The following is a 22,755-nucleotide window of genomic DNA, read 5'->3' as shown; positions in this document are numbered from 1 at the left end:
CAGGCCTGAGCTGTGAGGAGACAGGACCTGCACTCAGTTTTCCACCCTTTCTCCCATCTGCACTGCTGTGGGCTTGGCTCTCTGTACCAAGGCTTTGTGTTACCCATCCCCAAGGAGGGACTGGTGAGCCCGGTGGCTTGGTCATCTGGACTTAGCCAGCCACAAGGATGATTCAGGAGTGTGGGTTGGGGTGTGAGCTGGAGCCCTGTATGCCCTAGCTCTGCTGCTTGTGTCCGTGGAGAAAGTTAAATCCATTGACTATGGCAGCAATACTTGTGACTGCTTGGATAAGGCTAGATTAAACCTAGAGAAAAAAAAGAGGAGGATGTCAGCACAGAGGTGAAATCACAAACCAGCTATCGCTCTGGGAGAGGGCAGAAGATGATTCAGCATTGGGTGTAGTGTAGGCGTTAATTAAAAATAGTAAAATGAAACTGTTGAGACTTTCTTAGAACAACTAACATTCTTCTAAATACCACCAGTTTATGAAATGCACAACAAACAGTAGCTGCCATTTATTTAAAATTTTCTGAAGGGCTTTGATAATATCTGTTTTTGGAGGTTGTTGATGATGCATCTTGTAATGAGCTGAAAACTTACTGCAAGGTGGGAAGTACATAGGGATAACTGGAAAAAATGGAAAGCTGTTAATCATTGAATTTGTCAACAAATATCCACAAGGAATAAACCAATCTCTTTATTTTCAATTTAGACGATAAAGTGAATGTCCTCATTCACCAGGTTTGCTGATAGCAAAATTTTATTCTGGTGGCTCAAGAGTGTGACAGACTCTAGGAAAACCTTAATGAAATTAGGTAATAGACAATTTTGTAGTAAATTAAATTTAGAACCATGCAAAACTGGGGACTACAGATGAGTGGATAATTCTTTCTAAAATGTATTCAACATTTCTATCTTGTATATATGTTTGCAAAATGCTAAAGATCCATTTATGGCTTTCCAAAATTCATTAGTTGTTTCAGGTATTGCCAATGTAATTGTTATGATTAATTCTCAAGTCATACATTGTTTATGGTGAGTTCTGACTGTTGCATTAGATAGGACCTCAAAACACATGCCCTGACTCCTGATTCCAGGTTGGTGGTATCTGAAAATAGCAGTGCAAACTGATTTCTGCACTTTTACCCCAGAGCATGCTTCATTTATGCATAAATTAAAAATGATAAAGAGAGATTTCTGAAAGTTTAGAATTAGCTAAATCAAGGGAAGTGAGAGAAATGTACGATAGACTAGAAAATGTAATGGTAAGACAACAGAACATGGATCAGTCTTCACGTGTTTTGTACAAGAGGAAACTCTACAGGATTTGATAAATATAATCTAAAACACTCTGCATGAGGGCTTAGCAGCAGTAAGGAAAACCAAGCTACCAAATATAAAATGAAACATAACTGTGTGCGCTGAGAACAACTCAGAGATGAGAACTGGATTGACCTTTCATCATTCTATGAAGATCTGTGCTGAGGCTGTTTTGGCACACATTACAGATAACTAGCATTGGATCGTAACTTATATTGCACACCTAGTTTTCTCTAAATCTACCATCACACAGCAACGTAGAGAATTTGGGGGAAAAGGGAAAAAAAAACTGGACGAGGAGAAAAAGAGGAGCAAGCTTACAAGTCAAATTACCTTCCAACAATTAATAAAATACCTCTAGGTCTAGGACATACTTCCCATTACAGTATGTTTGGAAAACTGTTCCAGTGCAGCCTGACAATGACTTGTACCTCCCACTCTTCCCATCCCTCACATGTCCTTTCCAAGTGGGCGAAGAAGAGCTGGGTGATGGAGGGTAGAGAGGAGGAAGGGGCTGGTGGAGGCCCCGTGAGACACCATGGCCGTGTACAATGCCTGGTGGCTGTGCCTCCCTCTAACAAATCCACCCCACACATCACAGGCCTTTGTCACAGGAGGATGTCCCTCTGCTCTCTGTGTTCACTGGTGCAGAAGCCATTCACCCCTCTGAGGGTAAGCAGCTTTGCTCCAGGGATTGAGTTTACATTTGTGCCATCTCTCATTTTTAATTCACGGATACATTAATTTTGTATCATTTGCATCACAAACAGGCCTTGCCTGCAAAAGGAACACTAAGGATCCATTATTTTTATCTTTTTCCACCCCCATTCTGCTTTGCTGTTAGTCACCTTTTGTACATGAATCAATGTTGCTTCTCCCCAAAAACAGTCATGTGGGATTTATTCACGCAAAGGGCTGATATTAAAATCGGGGCACTTACCTTTAACAATAAACAGTGAACAATAATGAAAAGCATTATGGTGTGAAAGCCATCACCTGAATGAAGAAGAATACACACCTGACTCATCCTTTTTGCTGTCTTTGAACAGTAATGGATTCTTATGTGGCAGTGTCTCTGCATGACACACAACAGGTTGTGTCCTCATGTCTTCTGGGTTTTTGCACAAAAATCTGTGTTGCCACACTCTAGAGATGTGCATCGATTTTTATAACACTTCTGTTCTCCCCTGAAGACCAAGAAAGATCTTTAACATCTATTAAATCGGTGCTTGTCACTAATTATAAGTTTATCATCATTTGTAACTTTAAAGCTCTCTTTAGTAGTTTTGATTCTGAATTCTGTATCCCATCCTTTTTCCATTCAAAAAAACAGTTCACCACCTCAGGAGGCAAAGCCATTTCTATTTTAACAAACTCTTGAAAAGATGAAAAAGGTATGAATGGATCCCACAGTGTAGGTGAACACCTACTGTGCTGACGTGACTGCATGAAAGAAATCAACACCCAGAATATAAAAAGGCAGGTTCACTTCTGGCATTAAGTTTTTCTTCCTTTACTACACTTTCCCTGAAGCATGCTTGTTCCTTTGTTCATCCTGTCCTGTCCTGTCCTGTCCTGTCCTGTCCTCTCCTCTCCTCTCTCTTCCCCTTTTTTCTCCCTCCTGCTCATTCAGAGTATCAAAATCCCCTTTGCCCTTTGGGCCACATTACTCCTCTCTTCAAACCCTTCTTGCCTGCAGCGTAATTTTTTAAGTCTTATCCTCTCATCTTTGTGGGGTTACCCATGCTACCTGCTCCTTTCCAAGCATAAAATATGATCAGGGGTAGGAAAGATGCCGGAAGTCCACCAAGTTTGAAACCATTATGTTTAAGTCTGGCAGTGGATCAAGGCAGAGATGCAGCTGCAAAGCTGCATTCTGGTTTATATTTTATGCCTTACCTGCAGTAGAGGTGTGCTGTGTAAACTACCTGTTTAAAATTTTTTGTGATGAAAAATCACAGTGCCACAAAATATACCATCAAAAAAGAGGGAAGTAGGGTGAAAGAGATAACGGCTGCTTAGTGAACTCATTACCTCACTGTGGGATGAAACAAGTTGACCAGAAAACCTGGTCACGGGTGCTTGGCAGTGCTCTCCTACCTTACCTCCTCCAGAAAAAGTAACATCCATCCACCATGGGGCCAGAGGCCATAGCCCTCCAAATAAAGTTGTATTTCTTGGTGGATACAAAATATAGCTTCAGTCTTTTGTGCCAAAAATGCCACATTTATGGTGCTTGCCTTTCAAGAATTTTCAAGAACATGTACTGATTAGCTTGATGCAAAATTAGTTAAAGACTAGGAATGATGGCATGTGTATCTGTTCTTGTATCATGCATGGGATACACCTGGAGAAATCAGGTTACAGTTCTGCTAAGTTTTTAAACGCTGTTCTGGCTAATCACTGTGATTGTACAGACTATGGGCAGGTTCAGGACAAGAGTGCAGGTAACTCTGCAGTGGTCACTGTGTGATCAGAGATAAGCCAGGTAGGTACTTGCTTCTCTACTTCCAAGCTAATTGCCTGCAACAGTGCTGCTCCCTGCAATGAGTCCAGAGTTTCCTTCAGTGACTTACACTTCTAGGGGAACACTGCTACAACCATGAAGGCTTGGACTTGAGCCCCGCTGCTCTCACTTCATATAATGTTGGTCTCACCATAACAGTCCTGCAACCTCAGAAATCAGCTCTAAAGCTAAAGACCAGATTCACAGGCTGTGTCTCAACTGCTTGGTAATGTTCTTCTGAATATGGGAAAAAAGTCATAAGAAAATATAAGATATTGGGAAAAATTCACAGGAAAATATAAGCTGTACATCCAGCATTACTAGATCGTTTGCTTTTTTGTATTTAGTATCTTGGAGAATTTGCCAATGAATCTGTGTTGCTACTGCATGTTCTATCTAATAAGTGATATTAAATAATGGTATTCTTCTTCCTGGGTTTTCTTTGTCTCGGTTAGTGTGCATATTCAAAAATTTACATTGTATTACATAGGGAATATTATCCAAGCAAAACTATCAAGTATAAGGTTAAGAACTGAAATCTATGTTGTTAACTCAAGACTACTGCACACTACAGAGCAAAGCCTTTTAAAGAACACTATACAATACTTTACAGATCTAAGCTTTTGAAAGCAGGATATGCAGGATTAAGGCTACATTTAAATCCAAACATGAAAAAAGGGAAAAACCAAATAGGCAAAACATAACTACTTTATAGTGATGTTATGTAAGAACTTACATAGGGAAACAAATCATCCCCTGGTTCTGTCTTGTAACGATGTTATTTTAAAACATTAATTCCTTTTTTTTTTTTTGTCCTTATCTAATCTGATACCATAAATACTAAAATACTTTAATCCAAACTGTATGGCCATTGCCATCACAGTGCAGAGCTCATTTTGTTTGTGAGCCTCAGTCCTGTATGTTCTGTTTCAGCACATTTCAATTTCTTTTCAGTACCAGCTCAGCTCTGACATTTTGGGAGTTTGTGACCACTGAAATACTTAGCTGTGTGATGCTTTTCAAATAACTGCACCATTATCTGTACTACATTCTATTTTCAAGTCTGTGACAGATATTCTCAGAACTGACTCAGTTTTGAAGTTACCTGTGTTTTCAGGCAAAAGTCATAGAATCACAGAATGGTTTGTATTGGAAGGGACCTTAAACATCATCTAGTTCCAACCCCCTTGCCATGGACAGGGACACCTTCCACTAGACCAGGTTGCTCAAAGCCCCATCCAGCCTGGCCTTGAACACTTCCAGGGATGTGGCATCCCCAGCTTCTCTGGGCAACCTGGCCCAGTGCCTCACCATCCTCACACTGAAGAATTTCTTCCTTATGTTTAATCTAAATCTACCCTATTTCTGTTTAAAGCCATTCACCCTTGTCCTATCAATGCATGCCCTTGTAAAAAGTCTCTTTCCACCTTTCCTGTAGGCTGCTATAAGGTCTCTGTGGAGCCTCCTGTTCTCTAGGCTGAACAACCCCAACTCCCTCAGCCTGTCTTCATAGTAGAAGTGCTCCAGCCCTCTGGTCATCTTTGTAGCCCTCTTCTGGACTCACTCCCACAGGTCCATGCCCTTCTTATGTCAGGGACCCCAGAGCTGAGCACAACACTCCAGGTGGGGTCTCACGAGAGTGAAGTAGAAGGGGAGAATCACCTCCCTTGACCTGCTGGTCACTTTTGATGCAGCCCAAGATGCGGTTGGCTTTCTGGGCTGCAAGTGCACATTGCCGGGTCGTGTTGAGCTTCTCATCAACCAACAACCCCAAGTCCGTCTCCTGAGCCCTGTTCTCAATCCATTCTCCACCCAGCCTGTATTTGTGCTTGGGATTGTCCTGACCCAGGTGCAGGACCTTGCACTTGGCCTTGTTGAACTTCATGAGGTTTGCACAGGCCCACTCCTCAAGCCTTCCAGGGTCCCTCTGGATGGCATCCCTTCCCTCCAGCTGTCGACTGCACCACACAGCTTGGTGGTGTTGGCAAACTTGCTGTGGGTGCACTCAGTCTCACTGTCTGTGTTGCTGACAAAGATGTTAAACAGCCCCGGTTCCAATACAGTTCCCTGAGGAACACCGCTTGTCACTGGTCAACTTCGACATGGAGCCATTGACTGCATCTCTTTGAGTGCAACCATCCAGCCAATTTCTTATCCACTGAGTGGTCCACCCGTCAAATCCATGTCTCTCCAGTTTAGACACAAGGATGTAGTGCAGGACAGCGTCAAATGCTTTGCACAAGTCCAGGTAGATGATGTCTGTCACTCTTCCCTTACCCACCAGCACTGTAGCCCCATTGTAGAAGGCCACCAAATTTGTCAGGCACGATTTGCCCTTAGTGAGGCCATGGTGGCTGTCACCAATCACCTCCTTATCTTCCATGCACCTGAGCATAGTTTCCAGGAGGATCTGTTCCATGGTCTTGCTAGGCACAGAGGTGAGACTGACTGTCCTGTAGTTCCCTGGGTCCTCCTTTCTCCCTTTTCTAAAAGTGGGAGCTATGTTTCCCCTTTTTCAGTGGGAACTTCACTGGGCTGCCGTGAATTCTCAAATATGATGGATAGTGGCTTAGCCACTTCATCTGCCAGTTCTATCAGGACCCGCAGATGCATCTTGTCAGGTCCCATGGACTTGTGCACCTTCAAGTTCCTTAGATGGTCTTGAACCTGATCTTCTGCTAGGGTGATCAGTTCTTCATTCTCCCCGTCCCTGCCTCTGCCTTATGCGACTTGGGCGGTGTGGCTGGAGCACTTGCTGGTGAAGACCGAGGCAAAAAAGTACTTCAGCCTTCTCCATGTCCTGTGTAACCAGGTCTCCCATTTCCTTCTGGAGAGGCCTCACATTTTCCCTAGTCTTCATTTTGTCACTGACATACCTACAGAAGCTTTTCCTTTTGCCGTTGACACCCCTGGCCAGATAAATTCTACCAGGGCTTTAGCTTTCCTAACCTGATCCCTGGCTGCTCGGACAATTTCTCTGTATTCCTCCCAGGCTACGTGTCCTTGCTTCCAAGATTACACTATCCTTTGGGACTATGTATACTGTCTACATAATATATACCTATGTTGTAAGCTGCTTAGTATAGGGACCATGTATTATATGAAGTGGAGTGTATAACCAATGCCCTTATTTAGTAATAACCTGTGTTCTCACTCCTTCTGACTGTAGTGCCTGGCGGCAGACTGGGGTTTCTTTGGGAGATGTGTCGTGGCACAATAACATCTACTAAAATACACTTGTTATTCCCACCTTTCCCATTCACAGTTGAAGACAGCAAGCAGCCAGCAGCATAACCTCCTTGGTAATCTATACGCATAACAGGCTTATAGATCCTATCCATGTCGTTCCATCTTCCATCTCCCCAGGAAGAAATGCTGTGACAGAGACGGCAGCATTATCCGCAGGACGGTACTGCTGCGTCCCTCCCTCCCCCCCAGCTCCCAGAGAAATACGCTGCCTTTGAAACTCACGTGCCAGGATATTATTCAAAGATTTATGGTTCCTGATTCTCACTACAGTCCGCTCTTGTGGCTTTGTTTACTTGGCATGGTGAGAGAGGGAGGAGGGAACCGGATTAGCCTCAAAGCCCCACAACAAAAGGCAGAAAATCTCTGCCTTAGGCATTTAATAATCTGCATTTCTACAGAGTTACTGAATATGCGGGGATTATCTCCAGAAAATTTGGCGTATTTTAAAATAGTTATTCATAGCACTCAAGAAGCACTCACATCAAAACAGATTTGAAACCAATAGAAGTTTTGTTCTGATCTAGTAACCACGGTCACATACCATAAGAGAAGAGCAAAACAAAATGTTCTGGTTTTATCTGCTTTTCCTTTAGAAACATAAATGTGACACAGACAAAAACAATCTGAACTACTGGGGTGAGAGTACTGGGAAAAGGAAGGGGAAGCAATTCAGGGTTTTGGTCAAATGAACAATTATCTTCCCATTTGTAAAGACCTTTACAGCTAAGAGAGGACTACAGTATTTCCCCAAACATAATGTGGGGAGAGGACTAGGGTACTGGTTTTGCTGTTTTTTTTTTAACAGAGGAAGAAAACTACTTAGTCTTTGCTCACAGTATTAGATATCATGCAATGGCTCAAAACACTAATTTGCTTAATTGCATTAGTCCACTCCCCTCCTGTTATGGGAATTCAAGCTTCAATGGCAAATTCAGCCTCCTAATGAGATTACGGTGACGTTCTCAATATGAGGCTGTAGGGTGGCAGTAAGATGGGCAAAGGAGCCACGCGTTTCCTTGGTGACTGGCTGAGTGGTTAACCCTGGTAAGAAGGGGTGGAGGGAAGAATCAGCCTGAGTGACAGTACTTCATCCTTTAAACTTCAGTTCATGGCAGAGCAAAGCAGAAATAGAGCCAAGCAATGACCATGGGGAAATTACCCTTGTTTTAATCTCTGTCTCTTCCAGCTGATGTCAGTAGAAGGGGACAAGACAAAGGACCTCAAGCTGTGGTAAAGATCATTAAAATAGAAGAACATAAAGCCATGGACACCACTGTGCCATCTATTAAATATTAATTTCAGTTGAATGCAGACATTTTTCTTTGTTATGCTGTTTGATACTATTATAATTATTATACCTTTAATCCATTTTGTATAGTTTTATTCCTTTTTTAAGCTCCTTTGTAAGGAAGATGTCTTTTAGTCAGCTCCACCAGCTAATCAGATTGCTTTCTCTTCATCACTCACATCGAGCTTTTAAAGCCTGAAGCCTAAGATAACTGGAATATATGGTCACGATTTAAGTTCTGTGGAAGAGCTGAAACTATGCCAGAAACACAGCACATAGCTATGTTTTTATTGCCATCATATCAAAAGCAGGTGAGATGCTTTTGAGTTAGGGACTATTTAATCACAAACATGCCCAATTACTGTACAGGAGTAAAACAATACAGGAGTAAAACACGTGTTTATCAATCACAGATTTCAGTGGAAACAACTAACAGTCTTTTTTGCCATTTATGCAATAAATTGTGTTAAGACAAATGTAGGGCAACATTAAAGAGATGATGTCTGTGAGTGAAGGAAGACAAGAATTTTTCAGGGGTATGTTATTTTTTCCCAAGGCAAAGATATTTCTGAGTCGGAGGACAACACTGTCCACATGCAATTAAGCAGTCTATAACCCACACACATGGGTCCCCTGAGCCCGGTTTAGTTCACAGCAGTGCAAATCTAGAGGACTTCCATCGCAGCGAGTGAAGTTAAGCTGTTGTCAAAAACACTCATACAGGCAAAGTTGTTGCCACTTTCACAAGACCGCATATATGAGGAAAAACTGGAGGTACAGGCCCATGAGTAAACCTGAACAAAGGGCTCCAAAGGCTACGTGAATTCAAAAGTGACAGAAAACTTACTCCGACCATCGAGCACCCCCGTCGGGTGATTTGCCTCTCTGGCATGTGGCTGCTGCCCAGGAGGGTGGCGGCAGGGAACAGCATTCTGGTGCAAGGGTGAGAAGAAAAGGGGAGACCATTATTGTGAGAAACCAACAGCAGCAACTTCTAATTTCTCTATGCGCTAATTTAGTACAACTGAGAGTGCCATCAGCTGCTGAAATCTTTTTACTATTTTTAAACCTTAGAGAGCAAATGGAAATCACATTTTAATGACAGAAACTCAGTTAGGGTTTTTGAGAGCTAGTCATTTGCCAAAGGAGAAGTGACAAGGCCAGTCCTACATTCTTTACCTCTTCTCTCCTCTAGGAAGGTTTCTGATGTCTGCTGCTGCTCCTTTATTGTGGCTTTGGCTGCAATGGCTCCCGGCAGATCATTTTGATGTAGCTGGTCATCAGGATTAAAACAGAAGAATCAATGGGTTTTTCAGTTTGTTTGTGGTTTTGTTTTCCTCAGCACTTTCAGGAAAGCCTGTAATTCTTCTAATCACATCCTGACCTTGGTTCTCAAGATCATCTGCTTTCAAAGATACCTGCACTGTAATCAAAGTTGCCATTGGGGCATGGCTAGGTATACCTGCAGCAGCTTTCATCTAGCTAGATTCAGAGGTTTCTGCGACCTTTTGGACTACTGAAGCCGATGGCCGGGAGTGTGTCGCAGCAGTGGGGCCCTTACAGCCCCACAGGGAATGCTGGGCATCAGCTTGCAAGGGCCGTGGGCTTGGTGGCCCTTCCCATGGCAGCTCCTGCCTACCTGGCTCTCTGGAGTCACACCTTTGCCTCCTAGAAATACCTCATAACCCCCATTATGCTGGGATTGTCTGTAGTTAGATCTTTAAACATGACCTTCTTCAGTCCTTCCAAATATTTATTAAGTGTATGGCCAGTTTTGCTCATTAAGCTCTTGCAGCTCACACAGGATGAGTTTGGCCCCAAATGCAGCTGTTACTGTTGTGGCTGCAATGTGCATCTGCAGCTCCTTCTCTTCAGCTCTGGATTTTTTCTGAAAAATCTTCCTTCTCAGCTTTCTTCAAGTTTCTGTGTTGTTTCTCGTTGGTCTAGAGCCCAAGAGAAGATGTTCTGGGGTACTTCTGAAAGTTCAGCAGTATCAGTAAGTTAGCAGCTTAAGAAGCTGAGAGGCTGGGAAGAAGGCGAGATATTCACAGCATCTTTTGAAGGTATTTGGTACATAATAAAATACAACCAAATATTTTGATAAATAAATTAGGAGCCTAATCTCTTTTGACTTTCCTAACAGTGAAAGAGATGACGCCTCCTGCCTCCACTTGGTAGAGGAACCTAATTTAAGCATCCAGATTTAAATAAGTTAAGTATATGATGTGATGACTCCTTCCCACTCCTGTTCATTTTTCCACTGCTCACATGGGTAGGAAATTCAGATGTATGTTACTATTTTTTTTAGCCACATGATGTGACCCCTTATTGCTAATGAGAAGAGATTAACCTTTTGAAATGTGAGGATGAAATTACACTCTCTTCAGGATGAGAGCCATGAGCTAATATAATCATGTAGATCCTAGGAAAGAGCTATGAAGACTCCAGAACCTCAGATCTAAGATTTTTTTTCTGTAATGAGAAAACCAGAACTGTTATTAAAGGGTTATTTAAACAGGCTCAGGATCACAATCCCAACCAATTCTGCTTTGGCCAGGAACAGAGAATTAGTTGGAGAGCAAGGATGCGAACCCAGATCTCCACCCACAGTTTCAGTGGGACAAAAGAAATCATCTTCCAGCTGGGTTTTGACATTGACTAATCCTGCAACATCAAGAATTCTGATTTTCATGGAGAGGCATAGGAACTAAAGTGATCTCTTAAAATGCAGCCCCAACACCATTTGGAACTGAATTTTGGGTGTGTTACATACACTCACGACAGTCTTTGGCTGTACTATGTTTTGAACACAGCTGCAAGCACTCATGTAGTCATTCCCTTAGAAACATCCATCTTGGTTACGGGAATACAAGTATTATTAGAAAATAACTACTAGTCATTAGAAGAGAGCACCCTCATTTGAATATGATGTGGAATATAGGCAATATTATGTGAAAATTTTTTTTAAAAGGGTGTGAAGGCAAAGAAAGGCCATGATATACCTTTGTTGTGTTGCATTACCATAAAATATAAATAAATGTGATAAAATGCTTTAATGACTCCAATTCAGAATTTGAGGAATTCCTTATTTATGGCTCTGCCAGAGGTGAACAGTCATGGACATTGCCCTTCTGATTGCTAGCAACATTTTCAAACTATTTGACATATGTTTAGGTGCTTGTGTATTCGCAGGGAAGGAATAAGAAGGTGTAATGTAATGGCATTAAGTAGGTTTATCCAATGCAGAAAACACATACATTAATCCCTCTCCCTTTTGGTTCTGCTGTCTTGCGCTTCACACAGGATGCCAAATCAAGTATTGCAATGTTAGAAAAAGAGGTTATTGGCACAGTTTCAACAAAAGCAGAGGGTTAGTTTTGTGTGCCACCACCAAAATAGCCTTACACATATATTTTAGAAACAATCACAGCACATACAGGTGGATGCTGGTAGAAAGATGGTTCCACTCATATGCTCACAATTCTGTTGGCAAGATTTAAACTATGCTTTTAATATTATCAACAATTGTTTCAGTTTCTCTCTCCCATTTCAGCCTATCTGCTTCTTTCTTCCTTCTTCATCCCTTCTAATTCTTTTGCTCCCAGTACAATAGTGCTCTGGAGGCTCCTGTCAGTCCTGTCCTGTAGGTATGAAATGTGCATGAGACTTTCGGGCTACAGCTCCTCGGATTACTGGCCCAAGGGTCTGAGCCTTGCTCGCTTGCTGGGGCTGCCCGGGGAGTGCTAGTGTGCAGCTCGTATGGTGCTCAGCTACCCGCTTCTGGCTGGCTTAGAGGCTGCTTTGATGGGTCATCTGGGCACACCAGGAGCTTGGCTCAGCTCAGCTAGTGCTGACAAGGTAGGCATCACCCCCAGTAATTCTGACAGGCTGACAATACACATTTAATACTAACAAGCACAATTTCCTCTTCCAGTGCCTCATAAATACTTGCTTCATTAGTCTCATGTCTTCTTCTTTTGCTCCTCCACTTCCACATTCTCATCTAAATTCAATCGACTTGTGATATACTCCCATCCATTCTCCATTTTATCTTTGTTTTCTCCTCAAATGCTCCCCTAATTCTCCTGCCTGAAGCAACAGTGGCCAAATGCACTGAGCAATTGGAGCCCAGGTAAGGAGTTACTGGGCTTCCGAGCCCTCATCAACACAGCCCTGTACAGAGTTAAATGAGAAAGAGGGGGACACATGCTCAGAAGAGAAGTGAAGGTGCTAGCCATAGCTGAGATACTTTGTATGGAAGAGTTTTTAATCAAGATCAAAGATGAGGCTGGCTGGGTGTGCTAAGGTCGCAGTGTGCCAGAGGAGGAACAGAACAGGTCTAGCTCCCTGTGGTCAGCCTTTGCTGAAGCTCCTCACGGGAGCCTGAGGGATGTAAAGAAAGACGGAAAGCATAAGGCGCTGAACACCCCAAGCAACACAGGGCTGATCTGACTCTTAGCTGAATTACTACTTGGCGTGCAATATTTGACATGTGAGGTGTGACTCTCCCACATCGCCACTCGCATTTGCATTCTCCTTCCTATTAATTTTAGTTACTCTTTTCTTTTTCCATATAGGAAAACGTGAACCTCAATGCTTTATTAAAAGGCATACTGTGTTCAGAAAGCCATTACAGAAGCATAACCTCTTCCTCTTTCTCTTCTCATAGCAGATCTGGGACAAGTTAGATGTTCTCTGGGACCACTGACTTGCTAAAGTTTTTTTAAAAACTTAAACATACGAAAAAGCCCCGTATTAACTTGGTGGGAATTCACATTATAGATGGTGGCTGATTAGAATTGGATGGCTGATTCAGTTAATCAACTCTGATGCCTGTTGATCAAGCTGATAACCGATGTACTCCAGGGACTGCTTTCTGACCTCTCCAGAGATGGGCAGGTGCCTGGAGGCAAATGCTTGATCTTCATTTGGACCCCTACATCAGACAAAACACTTTTTCAAGCCTTTTGTCTCTCAAACACTGATAATTACTTATGATGCTTACTTAGAGCTATGCAACACATAGCAAAGTTGATTTTATTGCAGAAAACCTGAAATTTTTTCCCCACTGACCTAAGTGCATGCTGTGTCCATTTACTGGGAAAAGAAAAGTTGAACTGGTCAGGATAGCTGTCTTCCACCCTCCTTTGGGTTCCATTATCAATGACATTTGCAGTTTCAGCAGACACCTAAACTTTCTTTATGAGCTGCTAGCACAGCCTAGCACAACTGCCATGATTTAAATCTATCCTATCCAAATTCATTCTACCCATCAGTATCTTATGAACCAGGAAGACATAAAACTCAATTTACTCATTAACCTTAGCTTTCTGAAACTGCAATTACTGCCCTGTGGACAGTCAGTAATTGAATTGAATCAGGGTAGCATGCAAATGCCAGCCGGTGCTAGCTACTGCTAAAAAGATAATCCTGCATGCTTACAAAAATTACATGTGGCACACAGACAGCAGGTAGCGAATCAGAGTATTAGAAAGCAAAATGCATAAAGTAGCATGTGCAGGGATTAAGGAGATGCAAAAGATCAGACTCACAGGAACCCACTCAGTGGGAATAAACAAAATATTATATTAACTTAGGTTTATGGTTACAGTTAAAGCATGCAGTTACTACTTTTGCATTGAAAAGCATTTTCTGAGCGGATGGCTACACTGCAGAATCAGATCTTGGTTTTCTCCCTGCCAATTGCAATTCAAGACATTAGCTGGCATTTTATATTGCCTAGTATCCCTTGCCCTAACTGTCACCAAAGAGATCAAGACATTGCAAATAAGGACCCGAGTTAGCAGAATGAGATTCAGTCTGAAGTGCACTTGTCTTTCAACATCGTTACTTTCATTTTTTTTTTCCTCCCATTGAACCATGAGTGCATGCTTTTCCAGGCTTGTGGACAGAGCTTTTGCATTTTTCAGCTTGATCTAAGTGTAGATGGCCTTGGTCTCTTACATTTCATATCTCATTTCTGCCCTTGCAAAAGTATCTCACTGGTTAGTTGAGTGCATTTATTATGCAACCTCATATTCCTCTCACGTTTAACTTGTTTTGTTTAGTTTCCTGGTTCCAGCCCTAATTTCTTACCTTCTTCCTTTGCTACTGGAAGAGGATGCTTCAGTAAACAAAAATGCCAGTTAAGAGCTTAATCGGCACGCCTACGTTAGTATTTTAATTTAGATCAGGATCATCCCTTCTTACTGCACTTTGGAGCATGTCTCAGAACTGTGTTCCAGAAAATTAAGTGGATTTCTTCTAGAGGCATCTAAACCAGATGTTCTTCAGGAGCACAGGTAACAAATTCTGACTGCTATCAGCAGTCGGTGCCCAAGGCCAGACCAGAGCAAGCCCAAGCAATCCCTTACCGAGCAATGATCAACGTCCATGCAGATTCCCAGCACCAATTCCCTCGGGCACATCTGCTCATTTTGGATCACGTTACTTGTCAAGATTGACATTGCGTCGACAGCATACATAAGCACACACAACTTTCTATTGTTTTAATTTGGTGATGTCTTGCAAGAACCTACAGAGATACTGCAGCTATCTATACAAAACTAAATAGTATGATTTTTTGCTAATATTTTTGTTGTAAGTGATGTCTCTTTAATCTGATGTTTGATTAGAGTGGTTGTCTGCTTCTCTTTGGTTGAACTTGTTTTGCCCTGACTGGAGACCCTGGTTTAGCTTGCTTAGCTATAACAACATTTTTTCCTAGTGATCAGATATGTACTACCCGTTCTGTGTACTTTTGCTTATTTTAATCATGTGATATAATATTTTTTATAGAGATAGTAGCAGCACTTAGTTATTCTACATAGAAAGACATATTTAGGACTCAGACATACAGTGGCTAGTGGAATTACATAGGAATAGAGTCAAGGTATGACAGCAAATGCCTGTAAAGTGGGGACACTGGATGCAATCTAGACAAATACAGGCCTGGGCTGAATAGAGGGGGCTTGGGATAACACTAAGGATGCAGGTACTCATCCATGGTCAATTAAAGACACACACAATTTGGAGCTGAGCAAAACAAGTGTTAGGAGTAAAAGAGAACAAAAGAGCAGTATCCAACATGTGTACAATGCACTGTATATTGTAAAAGCAGATGTAATGTACTTGCAGACCTGTGAAGAAAGAACAAGCTGTATGAGAGTGTCAGCAAACATCAAAATAGCCCCAAGTGGGACCTAGAGTGATAAAGAAGTCACCAACATCATATTCCTCTTGGCAAAGGTCAGGAGGAAACCCAACCATTGACATCACACTCCACCCAGTGTGTGTGTATATGTCTGTGTCTGTATGTTTCCCTGCAACAATTTAAACTGTTTATTTTTAAACAGTGAGAAGTATTCATTACATTAGATAACTGGGATTGTGAAATTTAGTCACTGGACTAACCATAGTAACTGTTTATTGCATTTTTTTTATGTCTACTAAATTCTTGACTTTGCATATAAGGTATGTCCCCATTTTTGCCTATGGCTAGATTTTGAGAATAACAAACTGACCTCAGTTAAGATTTATTTTGTTACCGTTTTGAGTAATCCTTATCTGGATGCACAGAGTTCACAAGAACCTGCAAAGCTAAGTTATTTCAGTACAGATTTGCATCCAGAACACCACCAGTGGTGCAAATTAACTGTAAACAAGTTTAACCTTTTGAATGTATCAACATTGAGATTTTCATTGCTTTTAAACTGCTTTCAGTCTGCTCTTAAGCTGACAGAAGTAGTGTACCTGCCTGTGCTTTCCTTAGAGTGATGACTATACATATCTAGTGCAAAACCCAGCCATCTTGCCTGTCCTCCCATGCACATTCCACTGACGAGAGTTCTCTAAGGGACATCAGACTGACATTGGTATGGGGTAGTTGGTATATAATGTAATCGAAGAATAGAAGACACATAGAAAAATGTTATTTGGGATCTAAGAATATCTGTGATGCCCAGCCATCATAGACTGCATGAAAAGGGAGATCCGCTTGATCTATTTACCCGGATTTATAAAAGCCATTCAACCACATCCCTCATTGAAGGCTCTTAAGAGATACAAAGATGCCATGGGATAAAAGAAAAAGTCCTCTTCTGGATAAATTACTGATTAAATGATTAGAAGTTACTGTGCAAATCTATGCTGAAACCACATTTCTGAATGCAGTGCTTGGCTTCTTGAAAAAGGATGGTAATAGAAAAAATGTACATAGCAGGGCTGTAAGGATGTTTAAAGGTATGAAATAGCTTCAATAACAGGAACAATTGAAGACAGTAGGACTTGTCAAGTCTGCAAGGGGATGACTGATGGAAACATTTGATAAAGGATCTTAAAATTATGGGAAGCATAGGAAAGGCAAAAAGGAAACAATTGTTCAACTGTTTCTTCTGGTAAAAGAATGCTGGTGGGTGAAATGAATTGGTTCAATACTGCTAACAGGTTCAAACTAAAGGGAAGCAGTCTTTCCCATCGTTTATTGTTATATTGTAGAAATTACTACCATAGTATATTGAAGATATCAATAATCCACAAGGGTGTAAAAAAATGCAAGCAATCAGACCAATTCTTGGAAGAAAAATCCGTTGTGCTATTACGATCCATCAGCTCAAGGACAGCAGTTTACCATTAAGATTTCCTACCCGCTAGAGCAAAAACTTTATTTTCTTTTAATCCTTGCCTATTACAGAATGGCAGTGAGGAAACCCCCTCTATTTCATGTTTGCCTATAATTACGGGGGATTAAGTTCGAGGCCTGAGCAGCCCCTTCCACTTCTTTGTTTTTAAAAACCAAACTGCATTGGAGCAGACAAAGAAATGCCCTTAGGCAGAGATCACTGGCTGCAGATGGGTATTTTGGTCTCCTCTTTCTCGCAGTGGTCATCAGAGCTCTGGATTTTGTCCCCCTCCTGACATGCCACTAGAAACCCCCTTAGGGGCAACTGCTGTATCCTCCAAGAAGTGGCTATAGCCAGAAACCTGTAGCATAAAGTAAGTAATTTCATAACTTGACAGGTAACACATTTTGGTTGCCCTACAGCCTTCCTCCTGTTTTTCATGCAAGCTTGGACAATTCTATGAAGTCTGTGTTTACACAGTGACTGTGAATTTGCATGACTGTCCCTGAGAAAGAAAACTGACTGCTTTCTTCAGTACTAGCCAGCTTTTAAGGCCCCATAATTTTATGCCAGGTAGGGAAGGTGTCTGTAGGATTGTGTGTACTAGCACATTGAGATACACATGGTAGATTTTATAACTCTTAAATGCAACATGAAAGGGTTTTGGAGAATGTGATAAGGTACTTTGGGTTCATAACAAATGTAATGTAATGTAACGTAACATAACAGAACGTAACATGATGTAATGTAACATAGCATAACATATTTTAATCTAAAAAAGCATCTTAATTCCCTCATCAGAACAAAAATCATAGCTGACACCAAACAGGTTGACGCCTTTCTAAGAGACCAAAATAATCTTCAGGAAATAAAAATTTTAAAGTATAGATAACATAAAACCTAAATGTTTCATAACTATCTGTTAGGATTTACAGAAAGCTGGATTCTTCTGCAAGGGCTGGCACTTACCCAGACGGACACAGAATTTTGTTTTAATAGCATTGACCCTGTAACCCTCTGTGATAGAACAGCATCCTTGAAGACTATCATATAGAACTGGATGTCTGAAGTACTTAGAATTAAAATTAAAATTTGACCTTTACAATTTTGAGGAAAGATACCCTTCACCAGAAACAGCTTATGTATATTTTGACCAGAGTTGGAAGGAAAACCAATTTCACTCAAGATCACCTAATCAAGTAATAGCGCAAAGAACAAATTTTAGGGGAAATTCTAAGAATAACAATAAAAAGATATTATGAATCCTGACAGAAACACAAGTAATAAATCACACTGAGGGTTTTTTTATATTTTGATTCATTTATTAGGAAATTAATAAGGTCCATCTGGATATTTAATGATTTTTGAGCAAGTCATCGAAGAGGATCCTCAAGGAGTGCAACTAAACAAATTGCATCTATCATGCAGATCACTGGAAGTTAGTTAAAAATATCCTTTCTGCCAGAAAAGATACTTAAGCAAGCACATCTTCACATACGGAAAGAGAAGTGTCTATTTTTAATCCTTCAATACTTCCTTCCTTGTATCAACACAACACACTCGTGCATTTCTTTGGCTGTATTTTCAGTGCCCACAGCTATTCACCGATATTATACATCAAGTTGCTGCTCTGGAAAAAAGAGGCGTTTGGACAAAAGAGACGTTTACTCAGTAAGAAGCGGCAAGAAGCAATTGCTAATCCAACAGCACGGGTCACGGGCTCCTTCCCTGGCAGGGCTTCAGTGACCCCTAATGGACACCTGCCACCAGTGCGCCTGACCTTGCAGGCACCCGACCCACGCCACACAGACAGGCAGTACTCAAAACTCCTCGTTTCAGCCTAATACCAACTCTGGCACCTGGCTTTTCGTTAGTTAGTGTGAACATATTTGCAGCTTACACTGCAGGCAGCTGTGATGCCACCTTTGCATTTTGATCGTTTGAAATGTTCTAAGCCAGAAGGAAGGGAAAGGTGAGCAAAGCCTATGCTTAGGGCAGCCGTACTGACGGCAAGTTAGGACAAAGCAAATTCAACATCTGAAAAATTAGAGCCAACTGGGTTTACATCTTTTAACAAGAAATAAAAAATGTTAAGGCCTAACACCCCAAATTTAAACCATTGAAACTATTTTAAAAGGAAGATCTGCAATCAGCACAATCAAGAGTCTGTATAACTGGTAGTAGTAATTTGAAAGACACAGTCCAAGTATTTTCTGCCTTTTCTCCCTAAGTGAGACTATACCTGCCATTAGAACAGCAATGAGCCATTTTCATTACAGGGAAAGGATTTTTTGCTTCAACAAAACTGCTACTGTTTCCACTGAATGAAAAATTGCAAACACAAGAAGGGAGAATGAATTCATGCTGGTTGGTGCAGTTTCTTTTTGTCTTTCACAAACAGCCAAGATGAACTCATGTGAACGAATTCCCAAAACAGGAAAGTGACCAAACTGGAAACAGGCTGCATTCCTCATTCCCCTTCTAGAAAAGGTTGCTGTTCATATTCTTTCTTTACTAGTGTCCTGGTTTCAGCTGGGACAGAGTTATTTCCTTCTTAGTAGCTGGTGCAGTGCTGTGCTTTGGATTTGGTGTAAGAATAAGGTTGATAACATACTGATGTTTTCTGTTGTTGCTAAGTAATGTTTATACCAAGTCAAGGACTCTGCAGTTTCTCAAGCCCTGCCAGCCAGAGGCACAAGAAATTGGAAGGCGACACAGCCAGGACAGCTGACCTGAACTAGCCAAAGGGATATTGCATACCATAGAACGTCATGCTGAATATATAAAGCTGGGCGAAGAAGGAGGGAGGGGGATATTTGCAGTGATGCCGTTTGTCTTCCCATGTAACCATTCCATGTGATGGAGCTCTACATTCCTGGAGATTGCTGAACACCTGCCTGCCAATGGGAAGTGGTGAACAAATCCCTTGTTTTGCTTTGCTTGCATGTGCAGCTTTTGCTTTCCCTATTAAACTGTCTTTTATCTCAACCCACGAGTTTTCTCCCTTCTACCCTTCCAATTCTCTCCATCCCACCAGGGGGAGTGAGTGTGTGGGGCTTAGTTGTCAGCCGAGGTTAAACCACGACAACAAACTTGATTCCCTTTTTCCTCCATACCTTGCTTTTCTTCCCACCTCTGAAATGTACATGCTATAAATATTCCTATCTTTGTGAGATTTCGACATACACAAAGATAAAGGCGTAGCAGCACCGACAGCTAGCAGAACAGCCCCATGAGGACAACTGATACCACCGGTCTGTAAGACAACTACTGGCTTCCAAGGTTAACTGGATTAACTAGAAAACCTTGCCCAATTCAGAAAGACCTACCAAATTCCACATCCTGCTTAAATCTAGCACTCTAAGTAATGATCAGTTTATGATACCACTTTCACAAATAATAATAATCATCAAAAGGCAAACCAATGAAGGCAAACCTTTGGCTGCCAACCCCGCTTGTTGCTTCAGTGTGATGACATAAAAACCAGATTAAATTAAATTGATCTCCAGTTGACAGTGTCCCTTGGTAGGCAATGCTGAAGGGCAAAGGGGTCCAGGAAGGCTGGACATTCTTCAAGAAGGAAATCTTAAAGGTGCAGGAGCAGGCCGTTCCCATATGCTGAAAGACGAGCCGGCAGGGGAGAAGCCTGGCCTGGCTGAACAGAGAGCTTCGGCTGGAACTCAGGAAAGAAAGGAGAGTTTATGACCATTGGAAGAAAGGGCAGGCAACTTAAGATTACAAGGATGTCATGAGGTTATACAGGGAGAAAATTAGAAGGGCCAAAGCCCAACTAGATTTTACTCTGGCTACTGCTGTAAAAGATAATTTTGAAAGTTTCTATTAACTGGATGCAGGGGGAAACAGTGACAAAGGATGAGGAAACAGCTGAGGTACTTAATGCCTTCTTTGCCTCAGTTTTTAATACTAAGACCAGATGTTCTTGGGACACCCAGCTCCCTAAGCTGGCAGACAGGGACCTGGAGCAGAATGAAGCCCCCATAATCCAAAGGGAAATGGTCAGCAACTGGCTACACCACTGAGACACACAAACCTATGGGGATGGATGGGATCCACCCCAGGGTACTAAGGGAGCTGGTGGAAGTGCTCACTGAGCCACCTTCCATCGTTTTTCAATAGTCCTGGCTAACTGGGAAAGTCCCAGAAGACTGGAGGTTAGCCAGCGTGACCTCCGTCTACACGGGCAGGAAGGATCTGAGGAACCACAGGCCTGTCAGTCTGACCTCGGTGCCAGGGAAGGTTATGGAGCAGAGCATCCTGAGTGCCGTCATGCAGCACGTACAGGATGACCAGGTGACCAGGCCCAGCCAATATGGGTTTACGCAAGGCAGGTCCTGCTTGACGAACCTGATCTCCTCTGACAAGGTAACCTGCTAGTGGATGAGGGAAAGGCTGTGGATGTTGCCTATCTAGACTTTAGTAAAGCCTTTGACACCATCTCCCACAGCATCCTCCTGGAGAAACTGGCTGTTCATGGCCTGGACGGGTGTACTCTGTGCTGGGAAAGCAGCTGGCTGGCTGCGCCCAAAGGGTGGTGGTGGATGGATTAACCCCAGCTGGCAGCCGCTCACAAGTGGTGTTTCCAGGGCTCATTATTGGGGCCAGTACTGTTTAATATCTTTATCAATGATCTGGACGAGGGGATTGAGTGCACCCTCAGTAAGTCTGCAGATGGCACCAAGGTGGGTGGGAGTGTTGACCTGCCTGAGGGCAGGCAGGCTCTGCAGAGGGATCTGGTCAGGCTGGACCGATGGGCCGAGGCCAGCTGCATGAGGTGCAGCCAGGCCCAGTGCCGGGCCCTGCCCCTGGGTCACACCAGCCCCACGCAGCGCTACAGGCTGGGGCAGAGCGGCTGGGAAGTGCCTAGTGGGAAAGGGCCTGGGGGTGCTGGTCAACAGCCAGCTGGACATGAGCCAGCAGTGTGCCCAGGGGGCCAAGAACCCAACAGCATCCCGGCTTGTATCAGAGACAGTGTGGCCAGCAGGACTAGGGCAGTGATTGTCCCCCTGTACTCAGCACTGGTGAGGCCGCACCTCAAATACTGGGTTCAGTTTTGCCCCCCTCACTACAAGGCAGACATTGAGGTGCTGGACCGTGTCCAGGGAAGGGCAACAAAGCTGGTGAAGGGTCTGGAGCACAAGTCCTATGGGGAGCAGCTGAGGGAACTGGGGTTATTTGGTCTGGAGAAAAGGAGGCTCAGGGGAGACCTTACTGTTCTCTACAATTACCTGACAGGAGGCTGTAGGCAGCTGGGGGTCGGTCTCTTCTCCAAAGTGGCAAGCCATAGGACAAGAGGAAATGGCCTCAAGTTGTAGCAGGGGAGATTGATTGGATATTAGGAAAAATTTCTTCACTGAAAAGGTTGTCAAGCATTGGAACAGGCTGCCCAGGGAAGTGGTAGTCACCATGCCTGGAAGCATTTAAAAGACATGTAGATGTGGTGCTTAGGGACATAGCTTAGTGGTAGACTTGGCAGTGATAAGTTAACAATTAGACTTAATCTTAAAGGTCTTTTCAAACTGGAATGATTCTATAATTCTATAAATAAGGGAATGCTGAAATCTCCAGCAAGGGCACAAACACACAGCCCCGAATTTGCTTTAGCAAGTCACCATACCCTGCCTTTTAGCTTCCAGTGCTTTTTTCCATCTTCTCATCCTCCTCCATCAGAAGTACCAAATGTTGACATTAGTTGAGTATCTCTGCTCTGAAGGAGCAGAACATCTGGTGAAAGAAAGATATGACTGTCACTC

The sequence above is a fragment of the Falco peregrinus genome, chromosome 3 (assembly GCF_023634155.1).
Source record: "Falco peregrinus isolate bFalPer1 chromosome 3, bFalPer1.pri, whole genome shotgun sequence".
Taxonomy (NCBI): domain Eukaryota; kingdom Metazoa; phylum Chordata; class Aves; order Falconiformes; family Falconidae; genus Falco; species Falco peregrinus.
The sequence above is the reverse complement of the archived record's forward strand: the minus strand, read 5'-3'. Positions refer to the sequence as shown.